We start from the raw sequence: 16,409 nt of genomic DNA, 5'->3' as shown, positions 1-16,409 counted from the left end.
AAAAAAAAAAAAAAAAAAAAAAAAAAAAAAAAAAAAAAAAAAGCTCTGTAATTCCTTGGAAGATATATTCTACATGAATAAGAAGATAATTAATTGAACTCTTCAGAAATTCAAGAATTTAAATACCACATCTTTGCCCTGGTGTCTCTATAAAAAGATGAAACGGTTTACATGTGTGCCTTGTTTTATATTCTATTACCATAAACGTGGCAGTTCTAATTCATTTGTAAGTAGTTCCCCTTGAAACATCTGGTCTTCAAAAGTTTAATGCTACCTCTAATGTAACCATGTACCTTAATGTTTTATATACATAAATGTTTTATTCTCCTGGAGAACTTTAATTCAATCTAATACCTGATACAATTGATATTCCTTTGTTAGAAAAAAAAAAGCAATGAGAAATTTTATCTAGTTTTCCCCCCTTCAGATCTAATTGCAATTTTTAAAAAAGTGGCAGATTAATTTTCTTAAAAACAACGCAATGAGACTTTATGCCAACACAAGAAACACGTCTGTGCCAGGATTAGAGAAATGAATATGACATAGAGATACACAGCAAGCCTGGAAAGGCCAGGCTTGAGTGGGGCACAGAAATGAGGGTTCAACATGGGGACCCCAAAATGTGGAGATTCCTGGAAGTGAGAGACTCTGCAAAGAGAGGTGATGGTGCTGATGTACACTGTTGTCCAAACGAATCACTAATTACTGCTTGATGATGGTTTTAGTGGCAGCTATGCACCTGAATCACTACTCCCAGAAAATAAACTATAAACACTGATTTGGTCAAACCCAACCTTCAACGGAGTTCATCCAAGACCTTCAGAGAATTGCCAAGGACGTTTACTGTCCACAAAAGATGCATGACTCCAATACAAACTCCAGGGCAAACTCACCAAGCGTCAGAAGCCAGAATGTCTCCATCATAAAGAAAGGATACTCCAGGTGACCTAGCCATGGAAACATACATACATGGATATGTACGTATACTTTGTTCTGGAAGCCCAGATCTTGGGGTCTGTTTGTGCCTTCCAGACCTAATTGGTTAAGAGTAACCTTTGAAGTGAGGAAGTTCACCTTCCTAGGTCAGGTTCATTGGGAACCTTTGATGTACTACAGACCTTCCTTTGAGCCCATGTTTCCTTTCAGAGGCCGTCTGATAAGATCTCCTGGGAAATCTAAAAGAAGAGTTGTGAAGGGCATCACAGATCACAGCCAATGTACAGAAAGTCTTGACAGTTGGTTCTTTCTACTACATTGAAAATATGGGAACTCTCCAGTCAATACTCTGCTGTTTTCTTATTCAGTCCCAGCCTGCCCTGAGAGCCAGGCAAAGCCAGTTGGAAGACATGAGGTATTGGGGAGCTCTCCCCTCCCTGATGGAGATAAACCAACTTGGATTCTCTGTACACTTCTAAGTCTTGACAGATGAGCTGTTCTGCCTGAGAAACAGTCCAACAACCTTACTGTAAAAATGCTTACACTTTCCACATTACAAATGCCAGACAGCCAAAAACACAAGCCCTTCAATGACTGTCAAATCGCACAAGAGGATGCGGATGGCATTCATGTTGAATTACAATACAATTCACCATCTTTTTTTTTTTTTTTTTGCCTCTCACTGTTGTGGCCTCTCCCGTTGCGGAGCACAGGCTCCGGACGCGCAGGCTCAGCGGCCACGGCTCACGGGCCCAGCCGCTCCGCGGCATGTGGGATCTTCCTGGACCGGGGCACGAACCCGTGTCCACTGCATCGGCAGGCGGACTCTCAACCACTATGCTACCAGGGAAGCCAAAATTCACCATCTTTATGGTATTTGCCAAAGCTTTCTCATTGTTTCCATTTCTTTTCTTTTTTCTCTTAGGGGAAAAACAGAAATAATATGCTTTGGGGTTTTTTCACTTAAAATGAGGAACTCAGATCTAAGATCGAACAGTACATCTTAACACTTCTTCTCTTGCTTTCAGGGAAGAAAAACAAGTGGAAAAATTATTAAATACACTTGGAGAGAAGAAGAATCCCTCCCTTGTAAGCTAAAATATGAATGAAACAAGTAGAGTCGTATATCTGAAAAAAAATTATTTTGACCCTTATTACCAAAGCTAAATTACAAGAATCATCTGGAAAATATGTTTGGTGGCAAAATATACTACGGCACTCACCAGTTGGAGTTATTAAGATTTGGGTCACATTTCCCAGTCTACAGTGATGTAGCCTAGCAGTTCTCTTATGGAAGCTCTCTTAGGTAGGTTAAGTCTGTCTTGAGGCTGAGGCAGGTGGATGTGATGCCAGCACTCAGCTCTGCCATTTACCAGCTACATGTGTTCTTGTGCAAGTGGATTAACCTCTCTGAGCTTTGGTTTCCTCATTCATAGGCTGATGACAATAACAGTACCTTCCTCGGACTTCCCTGGTGGTGCAGTGGTTAAGAATCCCCCTGCCAATGCAGAGGACGTGGGTTCGAGCCCTGGTCCAGGAAGACCCCACATGCCGCGGAGCAACTAAGCCTGTGTGCCACAACTACTGAGCCCATGCTCTAGAGCCCGCGAGCCACAACTACTGAAGCCCACGTGCCTAGAGAGCGTGCTCCACAACAAGAGAAGCCACTGCAATCAGAAGTCCACGCACCGCAACTAAGAGTAACCCCAGCTCGCGGCAACTAGAGGAAGCCTGCTCGCAGCAACAAAGACCCTACGCAGCCATAAATAAATAAATAAATTACAAAAAATAGTATCTTCCTCATCAGATGTACTAATGTACGTAAAGCAGTCAACGCGGTGCCTGGCACATAATAAGTATGCAAGCATGCATTAAACCCAGAGTCAGCGAATTATGGCCTGCAGACCACCAGTTTTTGTAAAGTTTTACTGGAACACATTCACACTCATCATTTACATATTGTCTATGACTGCTTTCTGTTCACAACAGCACTGAGTAGCTGCAACAGAGACCATGTGGTCTGTAAAGCTGAAAATATTTGCTACTTGGCCCTTTCCAGAGTTTCCAATTCCTGGATGAACAATAAAAAACAACTGTTATGATAGTGATAGCTCAATTTTCTTTTCTTCTCTCTCTCTCTCTCTCTCTGTGTATGTGTATAGAAAGGAACTGACTTTCAAAGAAGTATAGCAACTTACTGAAAATCACCCAGCAAGGTGGTGACGGGGATTCTCTTATCCCCATTCCCACCCCATATTCCTTCCTGCACTTACAGAACCTTAAAGGAGGTCATTTCTTTCAGGAAGTATGTTTAGCTTGCGGTCCCATAACACATTTGCTATTTTTTTCAACTGATTGGCTTTCAATTCAAATTGAACTTACTAAAACCAAACATTATCATTTAGGGCTTTGAAGATGATTAAATGTTGTACATAGGTTTGTTCATCCCAAGAACCCTACCCCAAAATATTCTTGATAAAACTTTGGCTCAGACGTCCCCCCACTGTGCTTATCTCCCTCTGGGCTCAGTTTGCTTTGAAGTCAGTGGATGCAGAAAACGTCCCCGGGGGGGTGTCCCCAACTGGAGGCTTAATCTCTGAAAGTAAGTTCAACAAAAGCCTCAGGGTCACTCCAATGATCATTGAGCCCGTAGGTTAAAAGCTGAGGAGTGCAGACAAATTGGCAGTTACAAATTAGGTGTCCAGAAAGACAGTTCAACTGAAAAAAGTATTTTACTTCTACAACACCCGGGCTCGCTTACTGATAAGCTCTAAAGAGACACTTTTACAAAGTGAATTTGATGTGTAGCTTTGTTCTCTTCACTTCTATCCCCAGAACACCCTTGCTATTAAAATAAAAAGTAGAATTTGAACTAAATCCTTAAAAAGGGAAAACACATGCAAGTAACTCAAGAGAGAAAAGGTTAATAAACAGGTTTAATAATCCTGCTTATTAAACCCCCTCCATGGGTTTATCACTGAGGTTGAAAAAAGACCGCATCAGAACACACATAAATGGTTTCTCCTGGCCCATTGTGTTGTCTGCCCTTCTACTATGTAACCCTTACAAAGCTACTTTGTTAAAAACAAGAAACTTTTACAAATAGAATTATTTTCTCACCCAGATGTTATGTCGGTTTATTTGCTGAGATACAATGTCTTTCTCTGATCCAAAGATGAACTTCCAAACTATACTAAAAGTCATATAGAATGAAAGAACTTAGTGAATTCAAAAATTATGCTTTAGGGTTTGGAGTTGATAAAAAAAAAAGAGAAATAGCAACTAGATTTGAACCATTGGAGGTTTTGATGTTAATTTTTTTTTTAATTTTTATTGGAGTATGGTCGATTTACAATGTTGTATTAGTTTCAGGTGTACAGCAAGGTGAACCAGTTATACATATACATATATCCACTCTTTTTAGATTCTTTTTCCATATAGGCCATTGCAGAGTATTGAGTAGCTGTTAATTATTTTGACTCTTTAACATTTTATTCAATTTAAGGTAAATTTATTTTCTTCTTCCCTAAATGGCTCTGGGATTAAGAGCAAGTCTCAGACTTGAGGCAGAATTTTACAGCCAAGTTACAAAAGCCTGACAAAGTTTATAATGGGAACACACAACAACATGACCAGCACTACTATGATAGAATCAAAATATGTGGGAAATAAATTTTTTTCCAGTAATATACAGGAGAATATGAAATTCCCACATTGAAATAAAGCATATTTGCTGGTTATTTACTAGGAATAACCAGTATTTCTATGTTGAGGGAATACAGAAATTCAATCCGCACATGCCTGAAAAATGCGAACACAGGTAATGGCCAACTTGTCTTGCTTCCTCATTGAAACCAAATGGAATTTGCCTACAACAAGCAACTCTTATTTTGTGAGTATAAATTCAACAAGAGATTTAAAAAGAGGGAGAAAAAGACTGAAGCCAGACTACATAAAATAGGAAAAACAGCAGAATACCCCAGTTGTCCAACCCAGGGCAGATATAAAATAAAACTGAAAATAGCTTAAGGAAGATGCTATACAGGTCTTGGTGTTCCTTCATGTTGCATTTGAGCAGGAAAAAAAAAAAATGGGGAGAATACAAGATCTGGTCCTTTAGCTTCACAAAGTTCCATCCCAGCTGGAGAGCCATAGTGTTACATGCATTCATGAACACAGATGAGTCACACCGCAGTACTGGTTCAGAGTGTCCCCATTTTCCAATCCCTGGCAGAATCTCTCTGATCATTTCTTATCTTTCAGAAAGTAGATCAGTCCTGTTATTTACCACCACAGAGAAGTTAACCCATGGCCCACCCTCCTTTCTGTTATTCTGTCTTTTTAAATTCTGGGTTCTCCTGTTTTCTCAGCTCATCTCCCCACAGAGAGCTTTTCTTGGGAGGGCATGTGCGTTCACTTTTCCTTACTGTCATCATCTTAAGAGCTTACAGTTATGTAGCACTTCCCACTTTCCACACTCTTTCAAACATCCCAGGGGGCTTCCCTGGTGGCGCAGTGGTTGGGAGTCCGCCTGCCAATGCAGGGGACACGGGTTCGTGCCCCAGTCCGGGAAGATCCCACATGCTACGGAGCGGCTGGGCCCGCGAGCCATGGCCGCTGAGCCTGCGTGTCCGGAGCCTGTGCTCCGCAACGGGAGAGGCCACAACAGTGAGAGGCCCGCGTACGGCAAAAAAAAAAAAAAAAAATCCCATAGCGCCCCTATGCAGTAGTAGTATTATTCTCAATTTACTCAGGAAATGAAACCAGTATTAACAGACTCATTGTTTATATACAGGATCCATTCCCAGCCCCATCCCGAAAAAAGGATTTATTATAACTTCTCATTTATAAGCATTACATAAATGACTTTCTCATATAAACAAAACATTCCTTTTGGACACCAAAGCTCCATTTTAATCATTTTGTAAGAAATCCTTCTCAAAAAACTTATATGTCATAAAGGATAGTCAATGCAATTTAACCTTTTCTTGAAGAGCCGAATATAAATGTAAATATCATTATCTTATAATTATGTAATATAGTTTTGTTCCTTTGAGTTTAGCAATTTTCCCCCTTATTCCTTTCAGGCTATTTGCTGTAACTTCCCATTTTAGTGGGCCTGCCTCTTACAGTCCCATTTCTGTTTCAAATACCCTGAAGTCATCTAAACCAAGAATTAGACAACCATGTTTATTAAAAACTGCATGTCAGATAAGGTCCAAGGAATGACATAGAAATTAGTGTTAATAAGTTTGGTGCAGAGATCTTAAGAAAGCTATTTCACTTTTCAAAGAAAGCCCTTTTCAACTTTTCCACCCAGGACCATGTTAAGAAAGGAAAACCTGAGGTTGCCAAAGTCTAACCTTCAGATAAGCTAGGTGGTTGTGAACTTTGATTTCCATTTTCATTCACATCTACCCAGTTTCTTATATCCTCCTGTGAGTTATCTGCCAACAGGTCTCAAAGCAGAGTAGGAATCTATGAACAATATTACTTTTTTGCCCAGTGTTACTGGTACTAAATTAAGTCACAACAATTTGAACAATCTACTCCGGACCCCCAAAATTACTCTGAATAATTTCAAGAAGAAAAAAAAATAATCAGTTGATAACTGATGCAAAAACATCTTTTCCAAGATTTACTTACTTTAATGAGAGGAAAGTCCACTGGAATAGAAGTCAAGAAATCTAGTTTTAATGCTAACTAGCTACGTGATCTTAGCTAAATCGCTTGATTTATCTAGTTCAAATAGTCTATTTTTGTTTTTAATTAACTGACATGATTGAACAACAGGAATTTTAAGGTCCCATTCAGCTTCCCGTATAACCTGGCATTTAAAATAGCGTTTGATAAGCAAAATCTATGAAGTGTATGACATCTAGTGGCTTCTCAGTTCATGTACATCCTGACTATTCAACAATTCCCATGAAGTCACCATGGATTAGTACAATCTCATACATGCAAATATTTAGAATTTTAAAAGAGTGATCTAGAGGATAATCTAGTTCAACCTCCTCATTTTACACTCATGACAACAGAACAAATAGTGGTCATATCCTTGCTTAATTAAGGACCCAGAGCTAGAGGTTACCCACAGTCTGCTGACTCTAAATCCAGTGTGTTTGTCTTCTTTATTTTTATGTTCCCCACAAACGCCAAAAAAGTCAAGAAATAGTACCATAAAAGACCAAGAAGGATTTTATTCTTTTATGCAAGATCATGTCAATGAAAAATTAATCAGTTGATCTAAGAAAGAAATGCAAAATTTTATTCAAGCCAAATTGAGGATTTTAACCTGAAACAGCCTCTCAGAAAGCTCCCCAAACTATTTCGGGTGTTAGAAGTCAAAGCACAGTTATAGGGCTTCCCTGGTGGTGCAGTGGTTAAGAATCTGCCTGCCAATGCAGGGGACACAGGTTCAAGCCCTGGTCTGGGAAGATCCCACATGCTGTGGAGCAACGAAGCCCATGTGCCACAACTACTGAGCCTGAGCTCTAGAGCCCATGAGCCACAACTACTGAGCCCATGTGCCACAACTACTGAGGCTGTGTGCTACAACTACTGAAGCCCGTGCGCCTATAGCCCGTTCCCCGCAACAAGAGAAGCCACCGCAATGAGAAGCCCACTGCAACAAAGAGTAGCTCCCGCTCACCGCAACTAAAGTCTGCATGCAGCAACGAAGACCCAATGCAGCCAAAAATAAATAAATAAAATTTTAAAATTAAAAAAAAAAAAGAATTACCAAAAAAAACCACACAGTTATATACGTTTTTGAGATGGGGCTATACATTAAATGATGTAGATAGTTTGCACAATCCAAATCTGAAAATACAAAATGGTGGATCATTGTGACCCTTTACAAGATTGTAAGGAGACAGGTTAGGGGGTCCCCTGAGAAAGAGAACCAGAAATGGCTTTCTTGACATAAGAGAATCCATTCTGGCCTAAGCCATTTTGTGACCTAAGCCTGGCCACAATGCTTGCCCTTAAACAGGTCAAGGTAATTAATGATTTTAAGGGAGGGAATACAGAAACTAGGGAGGAGCAGTCAAGAAACAATAGTGCAGCCTTGGGGCAGGGTCCTGGCTCCTCAAGGTATATACACAACATATCTTTGAGTTCTGCAGGAACTAAGGCCCCCCCCCACCCAGGTGGAGGATAGAATGATGACTTCAATCAACCTGTGCCCCAATTCTAGGCTGAATTCTCCTCTGCTCAAGCCCCTTCACGAATATACATGTACCCTTAGCTTAAAACTTCCCCAATTTTGCTGTTTGGGAGACACTGCTTTGGGAGTGATCCCCAGTGTTCTCCTTACTTCCCGCAAGTAATAAATCCTTCCTTCTCGTGATCTTTAGCTCTGTTGTGTCTACTGGCTCAACACCCACCAAGAGGAGAACCCAGTTTTCAGGTAACAAGATCAAAAAGGAACATAATCTTTTAGGAGTTGTTGGTGCTAGGAGATAGTTGCTCTTTATGGTTGAGCCAGTATTTCTGCCAAAAGGGGTGTGGTTGATGCATAATGCAGCTACACAATGCACAGTAGAGGCAAAAGAGGAGGCCAAAGGGCAGAGAAAAAATTTTATGGTTAAATGTTCCTTAACTTGCCTTAGAATATGAGTTTTTATTTCACCAATCATTATCTGTCATCATACCTGTTAGTGATTATCACACTGTTTTATAATGGTTGTTTACTTGTTTAAATTTCCTCATTAGTCATGAGTTTCATGAGACTAAGAACCCCAGGTCTCACTCATTTTTGTGGCCCCGGTACCTACAGTTATATTGAGCCTATCACTGATGCTAAAATCTATATATTTACTATCTATCTATCATCTATTTATCTACCTACTTATCAATCAAGGATTGGTAACATATTGTCAATATATCCTTTTTAAATGTAGTGAAGAGTGTGCAATTTTATAAAATAAAAATGTAATTGTGTATTACTTGTGTGGCCAAAAAGAAGATAAGTTTATTGGACTGTTTTCCCTACCTTCCATTGGAAAACCACTCATCTTCATTCTGCATCACTTGGGTGGGTCTCCCTTGGCCCCAGAGGAGATTCAGCCCCAGAAGTTCATGACCCAGCCTTGGCCAGTTTGTCTTCCCCATTTTTCTGCGCGTGTCTGTGAGGGTATTTCTGGATAAGAGTAACATCTGAATGAATAGACTAAAGCAGACTGCGCCTTCCTAATGATCCACTGAAGATCTGAATAGAATAAAAAAGCTAAGTGAGAGGAAACTCCTCCTGCCTGATTATTTGAGGTGGGACATTGTCTAGTGGAAACTCAATTTCCCACTGATTAACAGGATTACGCATCCTGGCTAGGACAGTAATGTGGGAAGTTGGGTGGGGCTGGGGAAGCAAAGCTAGATCCCAAATAAGGGGGACCAGATCACTCTGCTTCCAGCTTCACTCCACTACAATCCACTCTCTCTGGTACAGCCAGCGTAACATTCCTAAGACAAATCTGATAGACCTAATCCTTCTTATGTCTCTTCATTGGTCCTGAAAAAAAGTGTAAACTCTCTATACATTGGCCATCATCTCTAAATTCTGCTTCTCTGTCCAGGACCTTTTTTTTTTAAACCCCTACCCCATTTCTACGTGGCCCGTTATAGACACACAATTTTAAACATCTTTTGGTTTTGTTTTGTCATTTCTCATGTGCTGAGATCACTCTTCACTTGCAAGACTGTCACTCAGTGAAGAAAAATTAGAATTATGATCCTAGTTACACTATACATAAAAAAGAAAACAGGTAAAAGAAGCTATTTATTCCTCAAAACCTTTCTGGAACAACTAACCAATAAATATACGGTAAACACATGCTATGCAGTAAACTCTTAGTAAAGGTGCAGTGGCTAATACAGTGACACATAAAACAGTGTTTCTGTCTTCAGTTAGCTGTATGAAGAATATGGAGACAATATTCCTAAATATTAAAATAAAAGTTAAAAATGATAAAAGATACAAACACTAAGATCAACATAACAACAGGAATGCCTTCATATGCTTTCATGTGATAGTCCATGATTGCCAGGAAATCACCCAGTGTTGAGGTGATGCAGTTTGGAAGAGTGGAAGAAACATACATTTTGGAGACAATAGACCTGTGGTCCACTCCTAGCCCTGATTTTACTAACTCTATAACTGTGACCAAACCACTTAACCTCCCTAAATCTGTTTCCAAAATGATGAGGTACCATGCAGAATAATTATGGGGATTAAATAAGTTGCTCAAAAGCAGTAGAGATTTCCACCTGGAACACAGATGTTTGAATGTGAAGCACCTAGGCTGGAGCCCCTGGGATGTAAATGACCATCCTACAGCCAGAGGGCCCCTGAATGGTGAGGAACTGGAGGAGTGGTGCTCCTTGAGCTCTGTGCTGAGATAAAAGAAGCAGATCACAGAGCAGGAAAGGACCCAGAAAACACAGGTGAAGGAAGGAGAATATTAGAACACTGTAAAATTGATCACGTGTCTCCCTATTTGCTACCTCTGTCCTCTGTCATTCCCCCATCTACTCTCTACAAAGGCAAATGCAAATGCTTAAAATAAGAAACACTATGGACTTCATTTCAGCGACATACACGAGAGAGGAGGTGAGAAGAATCCCATCTCACAATCTGTCTCGGAGAAGAAAAGTCTCTGGAAAGAAAGTAGCTTCTGGCATCTTCAGAGAAAAGGGAAGTAAGCTGAGTCCTATGAGCCTGCATAGAAAAAGGGAGAGGTGAGAAACGCTGCAAATGTGACCCTTAATTGCCATGAGGCACATTCAGGTTCCCAACATCTGATTAACTTCCAAAAGAAATATATACCCAACATATGCTCTAGATACAAATGGTAACTATGAGGTTTGCTAAGGCCTTATGCTGGCCATAGACAAATGGCAAGATTTAGATGGATCTGAAGGGCTAAGATCATGAGCAAGTGAGCAAAGGCCAGGATACAGAAAAACACTGTCACCTCTCCTGGGGTACATCTATTTCACTGGAATTTATGAGGGCAGAAACATAAACTGGAAAGTTACGAGGGCCTAAGTCGCGAAAGCTCTTTATTGCTAGGATAAGGACAACCTTTGCTCTAGGCAATGAAAAATCATTGTAAGGTTCTCAGCAAAGAAGAGGTATGACAAAACTGAAGATTAATTCAGGGGGATTGTTTAGGATAGTTCCTAATGAACCTAGAGTAAACCTGAGAGGGTAATTAGCCAGAACATTCATTTCCCCAAACATTATTAACTTTTACAGCCCTTTAGAGTTTGCAAAGGACTTTTCATACACCTAGTTTCATTTTATTCTCCCAACAAGTTCCAGAATCACGTGTTATTCTTATCTACATTTTATAGCTGAAGAACGTGAAGATATCAGACAGGGTCTGCAGGATCTGCCTGAGAGAGTGGCTGCTTCAGTATTTCCCTGCACTAAACATTAGGCTGGGGCATTCTGTCAAGTACTGTCAAAAGGAATAATATTTGCTTTTTATAGTCTTTTTCTGCCCATGTGCAGGATATTAAAGCACAAAGGCAGCTAAGATACACACGGACTATAGAGCTCTGCTCTGTGGTAGTACTAGGACTAGCTGTCGTTTTAGAACGAGGTCTAGGTATGCAGAGCTAGATCAGCTGTCCCAAATTCCGCTCCTCTTTGCATGACTTTTGAACTCTATTTAAGGATAAAAGCCTGGAGGGAGTGACTTTTTGGACTTTTGTGGTTTATCCAGCGATTTCACCAGCTATGTGATCTTAAGTAGACTCTTGAGAATTAAAAAAAACATTTTTTAATTAGTTTGTGTTATTGACAAAAAGTCAAGGATATAGGCCTTTATTACAAAGACAATATGTTCTTTTGGGGGATTGCAGTAGAGAAACAATTCAATTAAATTATTGCAAGCCCAAAGGTGAAGAAGGTAATTAAAATATTAAAAAGACCTGTGTCTGAAGTCTCTGTCTCAGGGAAGCAGGTGTTCTTAGGAGACCAAGAGGAAGGAGAGGTGCTTGGAAAATACACTTCAGTTTTAGTGTTAGAAATCAGCAGTGTTACACCGAAAGTAAAACAAAAGAAGACAAGCTGATTAAGCTGCAGAGAGAAATTCCCTTAAGAAAAAAATTACTATGGTAGAGGCAAGAAGGGAAAAAGCGTATCTTTAACGAAAGGATAGATAGGAAATGGAGGTAGAAAGGTAGAAGGTAGAAGAGAACTAAGGTATTCTTCAAAAAAGCAGTAGAAAATGGGGAATGTGTTAGATGTTATTAGGTCAAAACAATGAGATCCACTGAAATAAAATCTAACAGGTTGGGAAGCAAAGCCACTAAACAAACTGGAAAACTCAGAAGAAACCAGGGTTCAAACACCACAGAGTGCCCTCTTCAAGGTGTAGATAGGTTTTCTATTTTGGAAGCACCTACTAAAGGTTGACACTGTCATTCAAAATGCCCACAGAACATCTGGACAGTTTTGAAAAGTAAACCAGAAACATTGGTGTAAAATACCCAAAGAGTTAGACAGTGAGTTTCAATTTGACCAAGTAATTATGCTTGTGCCCTGAGTAAACATATGGTTTTATATATATATATATATATATATATATATAATAAATCTGCATCAGCATAATCTTCTGTGCTGTGGTCTATAGTGATGCTATATGCTATGAATCTGCATGATGCTTGGTATCATCTTCAACAGCATTCACAATTTTAACCATATTTTTCAGATACAAAATGATTTGCAGGATTAACTGCAAAGAAATCAGAAGGGAAAAAATTCATATCAGTAAGGACCATATGTCTGATAGCTCTAATGATTTCAGACTAAAACATAAGCCAAGATTTATTTGGAAAGCATTGTGTCACTCCAAATGTGACTGGTAAGTAATTTTATCATAATAATGAACACCTTATAAGTGGTGTCACATTTTCCAAAGTGCACTGCATGGAACAACTAGTTTTGTCAGATGTTGTTAGAAGTTAAGCACCCTTGCATCCCCTCCCCAACAAAAACCTCCACAAAAACACCCTCTTAGTTCTTTTTAAGTGAAATAGCACCCAAATTCCTTTATAGTAACTGTAAATACTGCTCAATGAATCACAAACACGTTTTGCCTTAGAGATAACACTCGCAGCACCTGTCATGCTCAGCGTCTCCTTCTAAAGGTGCCCCCAGTCCATGAGGAAAACAGCTGATCCCTGCAGCACAATGGCTAAACCACATGACCAGCCCCTCAGCCATTACAGATAAGACCAGGGGAGGCACCCGACCTAAGGAACAACCAATCCATCCATAAGTTGGCCTGTGACTTATGATGATGTGGCTTGGCAATTAGACAACTACTCTGATTCTCTCTGGTAACTTGAACCAGGACATGTGGAATAAATTGGCCAGTTGGTAATAGGAGGAGAAGCAAAAGACAAGACTGACTGAATCTTGTTACTAGCAGAGTACTAGAGTTCAAAGGCACAACTTCCTTATACTACAGAGCACCTCGGATTCTGATCAACCATCAAGCTGCAGTCTTTGCAGCCTCACATGAGGCCCAGTTGTCAATTTTCCTGCAATCCACCTGGCCTGGCTACACAGATGAGATTCTCCTTTCCCTTTCTACTTCATGTTATTTAAGAATAAATTTCCTATTTGTCAAAATCACCAAATGAGTTTCCTTCTTGCAACCAAAAGACCATGCCTCCCCATTCTCACTGTAATCAGATTCATTCTTACCTGGTTATGTTCCAGCTGAATGTTTTCCTGAGATGTACTAACAGCAAAGGAGAACTTTCCATGCAATCTTCCATTGTTACACACCCTCTGTACTTCCTTTCTTTTTTAATGTTCTTACCTGAGTGAATAAGAGATTATAGATCATCTTGAATCTTCTCTAATTCATATTTCTAAAAAGTTGATTATGTGCAATCTTCTATTATTTTTAACATTTTTTGTAGCGTAGCTCTTAAATAATTTTGTTCCACTTCTCAAAGCAGAGATGTTGAGAATCACTGTCCTAGAAAGTATGTAGAGTAGTAGGCATAAATTATAACACTGGATGTCAGTCAATATTTTTTTTGTTGGTAAATACAAATAAAGTTGCATAAGAGCATGTTGTGCTCTGGATCTGCAGGAAGCTCCCATCATCTTTGCTTAGCCCTTAATGTGCATGATGAAAGTACCCCTTCCTAACACCAGAGGACACTGTGCCATCAGGATACTGCCAGCAACTGATTTTTTTTTTTTTTTTTTTTTTTGCAGCTGCTTCTATCAATACATTCCTGCACCACATTCAACCTCTCAGAAAAACCTTCTGCTTTTTCTTTTTGCCATTCTTAGGCCAGGACTGGTTCTGAGGTTACATGAGAACAAGGGATTAAGAGAGGCTGCTAAAAACCAAGTTTCACAGGGATAAGAACAATCTGTAATTTTTTAGCCATTATTATTCTGCCTCTAGCAAATTCAGTATCTTGATCTTTCTGGCCCTCATTATTCTCATTTAAAATTAAGATACAATTCCGGCTTCCCTGGTGGCATAGTGGTTAAGAATCCACCTGCAAATGCAGGGGATACGGGTTCAAGCACTGGTCTCGGAACATCCCACATGCCGCGGAGCAACTAAGCCCGTGCGCCACAACTACTCAGCCTACGCTCTAGAGCCCGCGAGCCACAACTGCTGAAGCCCACGTGCCACAACTACTGAAGCCCGCGCGCCTAGAGCCAGTGCTCCACAACAAGAGAAGCCACCGCAATGAGAAGCCAGCGCACCGCAACAAAGAGTAGCCCCCGCTCACCATAAATAGAGAAAGCCCGTGCGCAGCAGCAAAGATCCAACGCAGCCAAAAATAAATAAATGTTTAAAAAATTTTTTTAAATAATTAAGATACAATTCTCGGGAAAACATGTCTAATGAGCATAACTAAACAGTTTTGCATTAGAAGGTAAGACTAGATCCTGTTGATTCTCATTGCAATTTAAATAAGGGAAGTCAGATTGGTTTACTTAAGCCTATGAAATTGCGTCTAACTACTGGAACTTCTTAAAGAGAATACCCACCAAGTACTATCAATAATCTACTCTTATTATAAAGCTTCTTCTAAATCTCATTAGTACAGGGGTTTGGGCTTCTTTCTTTCACAATCCAGATTAAGAGGAAGTTTTTCAAGCAACGATTGTCTCAACACTCATTAATTCCCTCAACATGTACTGAACATTAACTGTGTGCCAGGCTTATATCTGCTAGATGCTGGAAAAAATACACAAGTTGTGCTTTCGTGAAGTTTTCAATCTGAGGCAATAAAATATTTTTTTAATTGTAAAACTGAACTGATAGGTGCTATAAAGAGAGCTCCAGGAAGCTATCAGAATATATAACAGGGAGACTTGCCCCATCTGGTAAGGGTGGTCAAGAATGGTTCCCCCTAAGGAAACGATTCTTGAGATCTAACAACTAAGTATGTGCTAAATATGCAAAAAAGGACCTGGGGCAGGCAGAGATGAGGATGGGGAGAATAATCTCAGCAGGTACAAAAAAATCTGTGGGAGAAGACCTGAGAAATAAGGTCACTAAGGTTCAGTTCAGTGTATGGTGGGAAAGTGGGAAAGCAGGGCAGAGGCCCTCAAAGCCATGACTATCTTTATACTGAAAAATACTTGAAGAATTTTAAGTTGGAGGTTGCCATGATCCTATTTGTATTTAAAAATACTATTCTGGCGCCATGTGAAAAATGAACACAAAGTCAGGTTAGGAGGCTACTGATTATTGAGCTTCATGGAAGGATGACCCTGAAGGTGGCAAGTTGAGAGCTGATGTTGAGAAAGTAAAATCCACAAAACTTGGTGATGGAGTATATAAATTATAAACGAGCTCATTGTGCTTCTGATTTCAAATCAGCAACTGTTTTAAATTGGCTGGTAAATGAAAATAGAGCCATTGGATTACAAACACTGAGACCTCTGCCTGAGAGAATCCCTGGGGTCGGCGTGGTTATTTTCTTAAGCAAAAGATTCGCTGCATTCTCATGGGCTCTGTGGAAATGCTCCCCGATAGATGGGCGGTGGCGTGTACAAAGGAATGTCCGAGGAAGGGCGCTCGCCCCTGGATCACCAAGGCTTGGGTCTTGGGAACGCTGGAGTGCAATAAGGAGGGCTCAGTCGATTCACCGCCACAGACTTCGGGGCCCTGAGTAGTCCCCAGAACTCAGCAGTCACTCCAGGTCAGGTGGCGCCGAAGCAGCAGCGAACTTCGGCCTCTATTCCGGTGTTCATCCCACTGCCAGGGATGGTATTCAGCTTGCCGGAGATTTGCCGGAAGCTCAAGACAGCCCCTCTTCTTCGCTACGGTGGCCGAAAAGGCCCTGGAATAATAAGCCAAGTCAGACTGAAGAAGGCGCACGCGCATTGCGGACTTCTGGGCTCTGGGAAAGGCTCAATACCTGACGGGCAGAGGGTGCAGGTTTAGCGTCTGTAGTTTCTTCTCCCGGCCCGC

At 40.4% G+C, this 16,409-nt stretch overlaps 1 long non-coding RNA gene across 1 annotated transcript in view; it reads right to left on the bottom strand.

Moving 5' to 3' along the window:
• The window catches only part of LOC113612614 (uncharacterized), a 49,203-nt gene extending 32,868 nt beyond the window's left edge, over window positions 1-16,335 (bottom strand). The window contains exons 1-2 of the long non-coding RNA XR_003429898.1: window positions 16,085-16,335; window positions 13,658-13,775 (exon numbers count right to left, since the gene is read on the bottom strand). This is a non-coding gene — a long non-coding RNA (uncharacterized LOC113612614). The remainder of the gene's footprint in view (window positions 1-13,657; window positions 13,776-16,084) is intronic.
• Between the last annotated feature and the right edge of the window lie 74 nt (window positions 16,336-16,409).

This window comes from Aethalodelphis obliquidens, unplaced genomic scaffold, assembly GCF_003676395.1.
Source record: "Aethalodelphis obliquidens isolate GAN/ISIS:26980383/991018 unplaced genomic scaffold, ASM367639v1 scaffold80, whole genome shotgun sequence".
Taxonomy (NCBI): Eukaryota; Metazoa; Chordata; class Mammalia; order Artiodactyla; family Delphinidae; genus Aethalodelphis; species Aethalodelphis obliquidens.
Note: the sequence above shows the minus strand (reverse complement) of the source record. Positions and strands in the feature narration are given on the sequence as shown.